The following is a 12,958-nucleotide window of genomic DNA, read 5'->3' on the forward strand; positions in this document are numbered from 1 at the left end:
GGGTAGATAATAAAATAACTGATTTTTTTTCAAAAGTTGAAGTCCGCCAAGGGAATGTTTTAAGTCGTAACCTGTTTAAATTTTTCATAAACGATTTACCCAAAGCTTTAGAGGACAACTGTGAATGTTTAAAATTAAATAATAAATATGTACCTTGCCCTCTCTATGCGGATGACCTGGTGTTATTTTCAGATAATAAAAAGGGGTTACAAACAAACTTAATATGTTATACCAATATTGTAATGTATGGTGTCTTGAAGAAAACACAAAGAAAACACAAACTATAATCTTCAATAGAAAAGGGAGACTACTGTCAGATAAATTTAATATAAATGCAAACAGAATAAAGTGTGTGCAATTCTATAAATACTTGGGGTTAGTTCATACTAATACTGGATAATTAAATGCAGATAGAAAAAAAATATATGACAAAGGACTAAGTATACAGGCTTCTTTTAAATTTTACAAAAACATTAAGTCATGTTCTCCATCTATTAAGACTTTACGTCATATATTTAATCACACCATCAAACCAAAAGCTGTGGTGTAGCGGTTAGTGCATCGGACTACTAGCACAAAGGTTCCTGGTTCTATTCCCGTTTGGGATGAAAATTTCAGTAACTCAATTTTCGGCTCTCCCTTGACACCATTTGCGATTATGGTCTTGAGGAATCGATGATAGTCCATCGGAAGGGGACGATAAATGTCTGACCCGTGTTAAGAGAGAGCCCTTGTCGATTTCGAAAAAGAGTAGGCTAATGCCGCTACAAGGCAGCACTCGCACCCGCAAAGTGGAAAGGGATCAGTAATATAAGTTGCAAAACTTGTTTCCCAATCCACTATAAATAAATATGTTTAATCTAAACCAATAGCTTTATATGGCTGTGAAATATGGGGTATGTTAAATTTGACTCCAAAAAGAAGAGCCATGCATGCATCTTTTTAAAATTTTCAAAGATTGAGAACCTGATAAATTAAATCTTAAATTTTGCAAATATGTACTTGGTGTCTCCAAAAATTGCATAAATATTGGAGTAATATCAGAGCTAGGTAGATTTCCTTTATGTATTAACATAGTAATTCATGCTAATATTGAAAGTTACTCTGATAAAGATGTGGCTAATCAATCGTGGTATGCAAACATAAACTTTTTTAGTGAAAAACTTGGTTTAAATTTAGCACTCAGTAGAAAACTCAGTAAAAATAAATTCAAAATTTTACTTAGAAAACGTATCAAAACTGATTTTTTAACATATTGGTGCTATCAAAAAGACCTAAAAAAAAGATGATCACAGTAAATTGAGCAACTACTTTAAATTTAAACATAATTTCACTTTTGAAGATTACTTCAATATTAAGAACAGGGACAAGAGAGTCATACTTACTAGATTTAGAATAAATAATCATTGTCTCCGCTTAGAGAGAGACCGTTTCGAACGAAAATATTACACTGCCAAGATCAGAGAAAACATGCCAGTACAATGAACTCGGTTGAAGACGAAGAACATTTTTTATTTATATGTACCCTTTATAATAAGGAAAGAAAAACCTTTCTTGATGAACTGTTTACAAAATACCCATATTCATCCCATGCAACTATCCGATATTAATCTGCTTATTTGGCTCATGTCAAACAATAGCCTTCATTTTAACTCTAAATTATGTGAATTGCTATCCTCATTTTACACATTGAGAAACTAAATATTTGCTTAACTGAAACTTATAAAACTTATTTATAGTCTTCACCAGTTTATTGTCACATTAAACTTGAATTGTTTGGTTTTTTTTCTTTTCTGGGCAGTAAGAGTTATCCTTTGTTCCATATATACAATGTGGGCAACTGGCTCTCCTCACGAAAAAATAAAAATACATTTGTATCTGTATTTTATTTTTCATTTACGTGTTGTACTGTTAAATCAATCATCCTTAATCAGAACCATAGTTGTATGTGCGAGTGTATGCGAGTGGAAGAGAAAGGCTTTTTATTTTTAACTTTATGTGATCACATGCTTGTTATGACCGCCCTATGATAAGGAAATAAAACTTTTTTATCTTATCTCATAATAAATAAAACTGAAATATTTCTTTTTATTAGTTAATGAATTTATATGAAGTGTTTTTCAAATGTTTACCCAAATAGCTCATTTGTTTCCGAGAACGGTTTTTAATATTACATATAAATGCAGTTTATTTATCAGGAGTGTGTGTATAGTGGTATAAACATTCTAAGAATACTAAGATAAAGAGTTTCGGAAGCTGTCAAAAGATTTCAAGACGCCCGTAAGGATGTACACCTCTGAGGAGCCAAACATTTCTAGAATTAATTTTTTTTTCTAAACCTGATTTTTGGGTTTTTATGACTGTAAAAAAATAAATGGGAAGAAAAAATCATATGGTGGTGCACTTCTGTTTTCGCTATTGCCCTTTGAAAGTACCCAATTTTGATGGTTTTCCCCATTTTCATCAATTTTTACCTATTTTGGGGCTATTATCATGAAAAAAATCACAAATTCAAAATTAAAATTTTTGTCATACTTTCAATAAAGATGAAGGGGACCAATCTGAATAAATTTGAACTAAAAAAAACTATAGGTAGGTGTTCATATAAGAAAGTTTTGTCATACGTTGATGCTTTTTTGTGTCAAATTTACCATGTTGTCAATTTTGTAAGTTTGTGATTATGCTCCGTTTTAAGTACAATTTCCACATTTTTCAACTTCTTTGTTATAAATGATTGTTATAAATGATTGAAAAAATACATATCTAAGAAATTTGGAAACAAAAAAGGAATGTGGGATGTATCCCTCATCCATTTTTTCAAGATTTTGGCCCAAAAGACTGACTCGATTGGTAAAAAATTTGAAAAATTGATTACTCAAAAACTACTCGTTGGAAATACCTTATTTTTTCACAGAGTTAAGTTTGATTATAACATTTTTAAAATTCATTGATATTTTCCACTTGTATCACATATTTTAGAAATAATTCCAGAACGAGATTTCAACGAGACTGAAACGTCAGAAGGATACATCCTTAACATAAAATTGTCCATATTTTAAGTTAGAGCTGATGATTTTTTCTTTAATTTTGATATATTTTGTCCCAAGAGTAGTACAATACGCTGATGGCTTTTGGCTGTTTTCTACTCTTTGGTAAAGTAGTACTAGATGCTTTTTGACATATTCTCGGTTTCCATTCTTATTTCTTTAGAAGAAGCAATTTTTATTTGATAAAAATAAAATCCTTAATAACGAATAACCATATTTATGCAGGTACTTATGTTTATAGGACTAAAGAACACATTGACGACTAGAGAGGTACATCACACGGGTTATATATGTTATGATGGTATGAAACTAAACCCCTCACGGTGAGGATTGTGCCTGATATTCAAAAGATGAAGACATAATTTTTCAATCAGTTTAATTGGTCTGGAGCTGGCATGTCAGTTAACTGCTAGTAGTCTCAGACTCGGACTTCTCTTTAATTGAATTTTAATGTGCGTATTGTTCTGCGTTTACTTTTCTGCATTGACTAGAGGAATAGGGGAGGGTTGAGATCTCACAAACATCTTCAACCCTGCCGCATTTTTGCGCCTGTCCCAAGTCCGGAGCCTCTGGCCTTTGTTAGTCTTGTATTATTTTAACTTTTAGTTTCTTGTGTACAACTTGGAGTTAAGTATGGCGTTCATTATCTCTGAAATAGTATAAATAATATATTTGTTTAGGGGCCAGCTGAAGGACGCCTCCGGGTGCGGGGATTTCTCGTTGCATTGCAGACCTGTTGGTGACCTTCTGCTGTTGTCTGCTCTATGGTCGGGTCCTTGTCTCTTTGGAACATTCCTCATTTCCATTCTCAATTTTGTTATAGTTGGTTTCCATACGATTTATACATGAAATAGTTAAAGATGTTTCGTTGCATTCGGCAGTCTAAGCATCATTGGCTACATTTTGTATAGGTGGAGGGTTGAGATCTTACAAAACATGTTTAACCCCGCCGCATTTTCTTGCATGTCAAAGTTAGGGCCTTTAGTTCATTTATATGTTTTGGAGTAAAGTATGACCTCTTATTCACTGAACTAGTAAACATTTTTATTAAGGGACCTCCGAAGGACCAACTCCGGGTGTGTGATTTTCTCGCTGCGAAGACTCATTGGTGTTCTCCGGCTGTTTTCTGTACTTGTGTCGGGTTATTGTCTCTGACGTAAACCACAGTTTCATTCTCAATTTTATCATAATCTTTGTTTTATTTATGATAAGTATTTCAGTAAATATAGCTTTTTTTTATCATGTTTTACCTATATTAAACACCTTGGTTTTTCGAATGGTATTGAAGTATTTCACATTATATAGATTTGTTATAGACCAAATATTACGTTCCCAGTACAATTTTCCTTGGAAAAATTGAAATGAAAAGTAATTCCTACTCTAACTTGAAATGTTTAAATAGTGAATACCACTTTCAAAGCCAACGAGTTCACCTCGAACTTTGGTTGGGTATGTTTCTTTATCTTTTTTGTTTATTTTGTGACGTTTTTTCTTCTTTTTTCTGATTTATTTTCTATATACCATGGTTCTGTTTGTTTAGCTTTAATTAATGTGTTGTATTCATACCAGCTTCTCATTTCTTGTTCTGCATTTGCAGGAAATATTAGCATCTCGACGTTTATTAAGAAACAATAAACCAATCTCCTTTTTGTGAATATCATACACTATTACATCTTCCAAACATAGTTTGACTTTGACTTGCAACAGGCAAATACATGTATATAATCTTAATATATGTTAGTCTTGTATTATTTTAATTTGAGTTTCTTGTGTACTATTTGGAAATTAGTATGGCGTTCATTATCACTGAACTAGTATATATTTTTTAGGGGCCAGCTGAAGGACGCCTCCGGGTGCGGGAATTTCTCGCTACATTGAAGACCTGTTGGTGACCTTCTGCTGTTGTTTTTTTATTTGGTCGGGTTGTTGTCTCTGTGACACATTCCCCATTTCCATTCTCAATTTTATTAGGGTACACTCAATAGGGAAAATTGTCACTGAAAATAGCAACCAGCAATCAATGATCAATAAATCGGTAAACAAAAAATGTTCTCTTTGTAAAAAAGCATACTATCATAAGATATAGAAATTCATCAATTACCACCAAATACATTTTGCTATCATTTATTTATCAGAACATTATATAATAAATATTATTGTTCTTCTTAGCCTTCGATTGCTGGAACCACATCAGGATTAGGGTCGCCCTCAGCACAGTTTGAACCTTCTGCATAGAACCATGTACACGGGACGTTGCAATTCGTTCTCAGACAAGCACCCCAGTCTAAATAACAGTTAGTTGTGTTGGCTGGAGTGACGGGAAAGAGGCAAGCATTTTTCACGTCCTTATTTTTAGGTATATCCGGAAGTGCCTGTAAATAAATGATTAAAAATGAAATCAGCAGTGTAGGAATACGCAGTCAAACAACCAAATAACTGCTCTCAGTAGTCGCAAGATGAACAAATCGTTTACATTATTCATGTCGTTGGATAACAACAGTGTGTACAACTTAACATAATTCGCCCATTCATAAGGATCATTAGGAATTTCTTTGTTCATTCCCCAAACTGAAAATAACGTTACATCATTGCATATGTTTTGTATATATATGCAAGACACCCATTTTATATAAATATCTAATTGGTGTTTTTTTTTTGGCTTGCGCTAGGTTTACTGAATTTATGAACAATGTTATACTCTGTTCTTTATACTGAATCGAACTACATGCGGAAATTTAATTTTAACTCTTCATTTCGTGTCTGCAGTGACATGTATTATATTTTCTCTGCGCAGTGATTTATTTATAGTAAAGGCTTATACGGTTTAGACTGGTTGTTGTTTTGATAATTTGGATAATGCGTTGGTAAGTCCAGTAAAACTGTTTTAACCATTATAATTCGGGCTAGCATTTTTCATAATGATTTATAAATATGAATAAGGAGATGTGAAAGGATTACTAATTCGACACCTATCCAGTAACGTTCAAATAAAGTGGATCTAAGCAATTATAGGCAACACTGCGGTCTTTAACAATGAGAAAACCCATACGTGGTATTCGTTCTATGAGGTTATTTGTAAACATTCTACATGTCATTGTTCTACCATTTGTAGATCATTTTAATTCTTTTGATTAAATTGATCAGACCTTACACAATGTTACTCAAGAACACTATAATGCATTAATATAATTTGCTTTTTGTCATGCTCAGTGACAGTTTTAATCATTCGATTGTTTTCGCTAGGAGTATTCAATCAGCAGTATTTTTACCCAGGTGACCTTATAATTTAATCCTTGGTTTATTTACTCTTACGGATCATATATATAATGGTAAACCATAGCCCATCCCTCAATACCGCCGTTCAGCAAACAATACTATTTTTACATGTATCTACTAGTATATATAAGAAGATATGGCATGAGGGCAAATAATACAACTCACCATTCAAGTCACAATCAAGTTATCAAAATAAAGAACGGAGCCTTGGCTCACACAGTACAAGATAGCTGTAGATGTATTAAGGGCCCAGAAAATTGTGTAAAATAGTGTAAAACTATTCAAATTGGAAAACCAACAGTCTAATCTACTAAAAACAAGAATGTGTCCAAAGTACACGGATGCCCCACTCAATTATTTTCCATGTTCCATGGACCGTGAAATAGGGTAAAAATCTAATTTGGCATTAAAATTAGAAAGATTATACTATAGGGAAAATGTGTACAAAGTTTCAAGTTGATTTGACTTCAATTTCATCAAAAACTACCTTGACCAAAAACTTTAACCTTAAACTCCCACTTTCTTTTTCTATGTTAAATGGACTGTGAAATTAGGGTCAAAACTTTAATTTGGCACTAAAATTAGAAAGAGCATATCATAAGCAACAAGTGAACGAAGTTTCAAGTTGATAGGACTTCGGCTTCTTCAAAACTACCTTGACCAAAAACTTTAACCTGAAACTCCCACTTTCATTTTCTATGTTCAATGGACCATAATATTGGGGTCAAAAATCTAATTTGGTTTTAAAATTAAGAAGATCATATCATAAGCAACAAGTGTACTAAGTTTCAAGTTGATTGAACTTCAGCTTCATCAAAAACTACCTTGACCAAAAACTTTAACTGAAGCGGGACGAACGAACGAACGGACGGACGAACGAACAAACAAACGAACGAGCCACAGACCAGAAAACATAATGCCCCTCTACTCAAACGGCAACTTCTTAACATAAGATTCCTGACATAGTACAGGTGCAAACAATTGCAGTGGGTTAAAACGTGTAATGGTACCAAACCTTCACCCTCATCTGAAACAATAGTGTTACATCACAACATAGAAAAGCACACTATAAATATCAACTGAAATGACTTGATCCAATCAAAAGACATATTAACACAAGTAAACATACGCTAACACAAAAAAAAGTCATGTATGTCTACACTGTATACTAACTTTTACTTTTTTGCTTTTAATATTTTCATTAAAATGGATTAGCAGTAAAAACCTCCTGCTATATTTTAATAATGTTAATAATGTTTTCGTCTGTCGTTCCAGAGATACTGGACTTTTACAAAAAAGTTTAGGTTACTTTTTTTTTTAGATGTTTCACTCAGTAAGCTCGAGTTTGCTTAAATCAATTTATTCTTAAGTTTACACTATTTTTGTGATTGATAAAAAAGCTCTTTTTGATTTTGACTTTTTGTATGTCGTTCCTGAGTGAAGGGAATTAAAATTAGAATTAAAGTTATTTTGAACATATCACATACGCACTAAAGTATACTTGTAGTAATTTTCTTTAACGTTCCTCTATGTTGTTTTTTTTGTTTTCCCCCTTGTTTTGAACCTCTAGAGTTACAAGACTTTAACTGCCAAGTTTAAAAGAATGTTTCACAAATTGAACATATATCCAAAGTCTAACATTCTAGAATATGACACAAAAGTCTTATGGGATTTGTGATCAAGCAAACAACAAATATATGCATGAAATTGCCAATCGGACAAGTTTTATAATACATTAAAAATGAGCTTTTAAATAAAGCTCCGTGTTGAAGGCCGTTGAAAAGCATACCATGGAAAGTGGTTATTTACTTGATAAGGAAACCCTCGTTTTAAAATCTTTTTAGTTTTTTATAAAAAAAAACGTTTTTTTAAGGAGGGTCTCTGGTTAAAATCAAGCTTTATACAATAAAAAATAGAATGAAAACATAATTTTGCAATTCATTTATCTTTGTTTCTCTGATTGTTCGGGTGCAGACAATAAGTATAAAAGAGGGACGAAAGATACCAAAGGGACACTCAAACTTATAAATCTATAATAAACTGGCTAAAAATGAAAAAGACAAACAGACAAACAATAGTATACATGATACAACATAAAAAAACTAGAGAATAAACAACACGAACCCCACAAAAAAACTAGGGGTGATCTCATGTGCTCCGGAAGGGTAAGTAGATCTTGTTCCACATGTGGCACCAGTCGTGTATAACTAATGTTACGAAAAGTTGCATTAAAAGAAAATTAAAATTAAACATTTCTTGTTTTAGAAAGGCAAATCTTTAAAATAAAAAGAAGAAATATAGTTATACAACATTTATATACATACCAAGCAGTGGTGTTTTCCTTCACATCCAATACTTTTTAACTTTTTCAAAAGATGTTCAATCCATTGCAGTTTTGTGGCCGATGTTATTGCTTTCCGAATTCTTATGCTTTGACAAAAAGTTATATCATAATGACCGGCAAGCACTGTTCCTAAAACTCCTAAAATTAATAATAAACTTTTACTGATAAAAAAGAAATATCAAATGGTTTCCGTTTTACTTGTCATTTTCATATTTACTTGAAAATCATAATTATTGTAAAAGAATAAGACAATCATTTACACATATTTCTATCGTGATCATTATAGTTTTGGTTTCCATAATGCAAATAGCGTGTTATGTTCTACTAGTTGGCAGTATAAAATGAAACAATAAGTGTTGCGTTATCATAAATGACATGTATATAGGGCTTAGATGTCTTTGAAAATGTGAAGTAAACAGGAATAAATGTTGGTATGAAAAAATGTCCAGTTTATTTCATTATTTGGCTTCTTTTTGTTTTGTTATGAACAAAAATTAGAATCGTACATATAAAGAATGTGTTTAGGCTTTCCGAACAGGTATTATTAGGATGCTGAACATGTGTTATATACCTCTATTTGGTATTTCTGGTTACCGGAAATGTAGGACATAATTAAGCCTGTTTATGCTATTTTACGGGACTGTATACATTCGTTTTGCTGGTCGGCGGCGAACAGTTACATTCGTCTCATTTCGACAAATTCCGTACCCTCAGGGGAGAGAAGTGGATTCTACCGAGAATTGCCAATGGATGAATGTTGTCTGTCATACATGTTCTTGTTGAATGGCCACAGTAGAATAAAATTCAATATTGAAAAGCGTGACTTCAATGTTATAGTCCCCCCAAAACAAGAAAAAGTATTCAGACCAACGACAAGGGTTGAGGCCCACAACACATATGTTAATAGACATCAATTCTGTTAATGAAATTGAGAATGGATCGAATGGGAAATATGTGAAAGGGACAACAACCCAAACAAAGGATAACCACCAATGAGTCTTTAACACTGCGAGAAAATACCCCATTCGGAGGCAGACTTCATCCGTTTTTCTTCTTCAATTTCGGGTAGAAAGTGTCCAGTTCTAAAAAAACGCATCTTTATAATTTGCAAGTATTTGAAAGTTCAACAATTGAATGTAATATGTAATGAATTATCATGATATATGTATCATACTCCACAACCCATTATTTGAGGATTTGATAGATTAACAAGAGCAGATCAATCCAGCTAGGTATGAACATTTTAACTTACCAGAAAAAATATACGCTCCTTTAAACTGATTACGAATGCACTCTGAAACGCGCGCTGTAAATGTTATATTAGATCCTATCGGAATATCTGCCTGTAATATTAAAAAAAAACAAGATATCATATAGATACCTTGATGATTAGCAGTTGCTCAATGAGCGCATGTTTCAAATGTCTTAAATATTTTGAATGTCGAGCATGTGACCTCTAAAATCACTGACCGACACATTACAATGTAATCCAGGTGTTAAAAGTACCAAACAAACAAAAATGTCAATAATAAATAAAGGTAAATTATTGTGTAGATAGTATTGTGTCTTTTGGGGACTTTTGATGTATTTTATTTACTGTAGACTGTTATAAATACTTATAAGCAAAATCTGTCTGTGTAATTAATATGAATAAATAAATTATGTATGGAAAAAATATAACAATTCTTTTTTTATAATATAGTCTAACGTTTACCCCTTGACGATGGATCATTGTTAACACAGGGCTCCTTGTTGATACTTCCCTGGGTTATACAAGGTAAATAATATTCAGGTGATTTTCAATAAATGTATTCCAAGTCTTAAAAAACCCTAATTTGAATATATGTATTGTAATCAAATATAACAACAAAATAAAAATAGAATGATAAATTTAATACAAATTTTAAATGCTTATTGCGCTATCTTGCCAATGACATTAATGTGAATATTAAGTAAGTTACATTTAACGATCTGACGATACCTGAGAAGCAATAATATCCCAAATTGTTAAAAATAGAGCTTGCAAATGTCAGAATGATACAAAACTATATTGCCACAAACATATTTATATATTTATATATAAGTGTGTAATATTGAATACGTTCTAGATATGTTTGAAATAGATTAAGTATAATAAACGGAAAACGCCCGATAACTCTTGTCCAACAAATAATCAACTTGCCAAAGCGGATGTCATATTGAAAACAAGAATCGCGCAGGGAACGCTTACAATAAAATACACGTGATTCGTCGCTTTACAGTTCAAATTAAAAATGTTGAAAATACTCCTATTCGATGCGATAAATCTCTCGTATCGTCAAAATCAAAAGCATTGAGTGATCAGAACTTAACATTACAGAGATCAATTGTAAACATCTTAGTTTTATGGCAAAACTCGGTTACTATGGACCCAACAAACTGACTACGGTAATGTCCCATTTGTCAGAGCCACAATCTAGGTCTTTGTCCTCGATAAATAACATTACCGATTCAGGATTTTTGTACTATATTGAGAAACGTGATGTTTGACATTGATGTTACAAGAATTGCTATATACTTTCGGCAGCACTTGAAAACACCATTATATTTCAATCGGCTGTCCTCGGGTGAATTCGGTATATTACGGTACGGAATCGGTCGAGTTGTGACGATTGTAAATTGGGTTATTCTCGGTTGAATCCGGTAGATTACGGGACGGAATAGGTCGTTGTCAACTTCCGAACTTTCCCGAAGTCTTGCGTTGATTGCCGAGTTTATGAGCTTCGGTCCTTGCTTGGAAGTTGGGTCGAGTTGTGACAAATGTCAAATATTTGTGTTAGTGTTTCTTCGAAATTTTTGTATTTTAAATATATCTTATAAATATTTGTGTCAGTGTTTCTTCGAAATTTTTGTATTTTAAATATATTTAATAAAAATTATTACACCAGAGTTCTCGATATCACAAACTAGTTAAAACATTTACTAAATTTTATCATCGGGATAAGGACATCATTCGTAAATATAGCCCAAAATGCAGACTTCTTATACATGTACATTCAGGCATTTCACATCCAATTTTTTTTATGGAAATATTCCTTTAAAAGCACGAAGGTGTCAGTTTTCACCTCCAAAGCTAACAAAACCTTTGAATAGACTTATTAAGAAGGGATATAGTTACGATACGGTTGTCAGGTCATTAAAGTTTGCATATTTTGGCGTTAATATTGATTCACTTATACGGTCTTTGCATCGGAACTAAACACTTTAATTCAAGAACCAGTTGTTCTCATATACGTCATGATGGTATGATACTAAACCCCTAACGGGAAGGATTGTGCCTGATGTTCATATGATGAAATCATAATCTTTCAGTCAGTTTAATTGAAGTCTGGAGCTGGCATGTCAGTTAACTGCTAGTAGTCTGTTGTTATTTATGTATTATTTTGTTTATTTTCTTTGGTTAAACTTCTGACATCAGACTCGGATTTCTCTTGAACTGAATTTTAATGTGCGTATTGTTATGTGTTTACTTTTCTACATTGGCTAGAGGTTTAGGGGAGGGTTGAGATCTCACAAACATGTTTAACCCCACCGAATTTTTGCGCCTGTCCCAAGTCAGGAGCCTCTAGCCTTTCTTAGTCTTGTATTATTTTAATTTTAGTTTCTTTGGAAATTAGTATGGCGTTCATTATCACTAAACTAGTATATATTTGTTTAGGGGCCAGCTGAAGGACGCCTCCGGGTGCGGGAATTTCTCGCTACATTGAAGACCTGTTGGTGACCTTCTGATGTTGTTTTTTTCTATGGTAGGGTTGTTGTCTCTTTGACACATTCCCGATTTCCATTCTCAATTTTATTTATCTTTCTTTCGATTTCTTTTTTAAAACAGTACAATTTTGTAAATTTCAGTTTTGTTCAATGTATTTTTTTCTTATTTTAAGACTAAATATAAAGCAATGTTTTTTTTCTTTTTTCGTATCTTCAAAGTTCTTTGTAGAAGACAATCAAACTATGATAGATGACAAAGTTATCTGTAGGAATACATTACCTCATTGCCTCGGTAAATTTTCACAACTGTACCAGTGAAAATATCATAATCTGCAGTTTCAGAACGTATGCCTACTACGTCGACTTCCACAACTGAAACAGACAGGTTTGTTTTATACGTCCGACTGGTATATTGAAATAATATTTTTTTGTTAATTTAAGGAGCTACCATTTGATTTTTTTTTTGGGGGGGGGGGGGGGGGGGGGGTTGTGCTAGGATGAAAAATTTTGTCCTGCATTTTTTTTTAGTTGTAATCTCTGTCCT

At 32.7% G+C, this 12,958-nt stretch overlaps 1 long non-coding RNA gene across 1 annotated transcript; it reads right to left on the reverse strand.

Annotated features, from left to right (window-relative positions):
• Positions 1–5,175: 5,175 nt before the first annotated feature.
• On the reverse strand, positions 5,176–12,778 carry LOC134723516 (uncharacterized). The gene is made up of 4 exons (XR_010108099.1): positions 12,695–12,778; positions 9,920–10,010; positions 8,648–8,805; positions 5,176–5,419 (listed from the first exon to the last, which is right to left on the reverse strand). It is a non-coding gene; the product is annotated as an uncharacterized LOC134723516 (long non-coding RNA).
• Positions 12,779–12,958: the final 180 nt, after the last annotated feature.

The sequence above is a fragment of the Mytilus trossulus genome, chromosome 6 (assembly GCF_036588685.1).
Source record: "Mytilus trossulus isolate FHL-02 chromosome 6, PNRI_Mtr1.1.1.hap1, whole genome shotgun sequence".
In the NCBI taxonomy this organism is placed as follows: Eukaryota; Metazoa; Mollusca; class Bivalvia; order Mytilida; family Mytilidae; genus Mytilus; species Mytilus trossulus.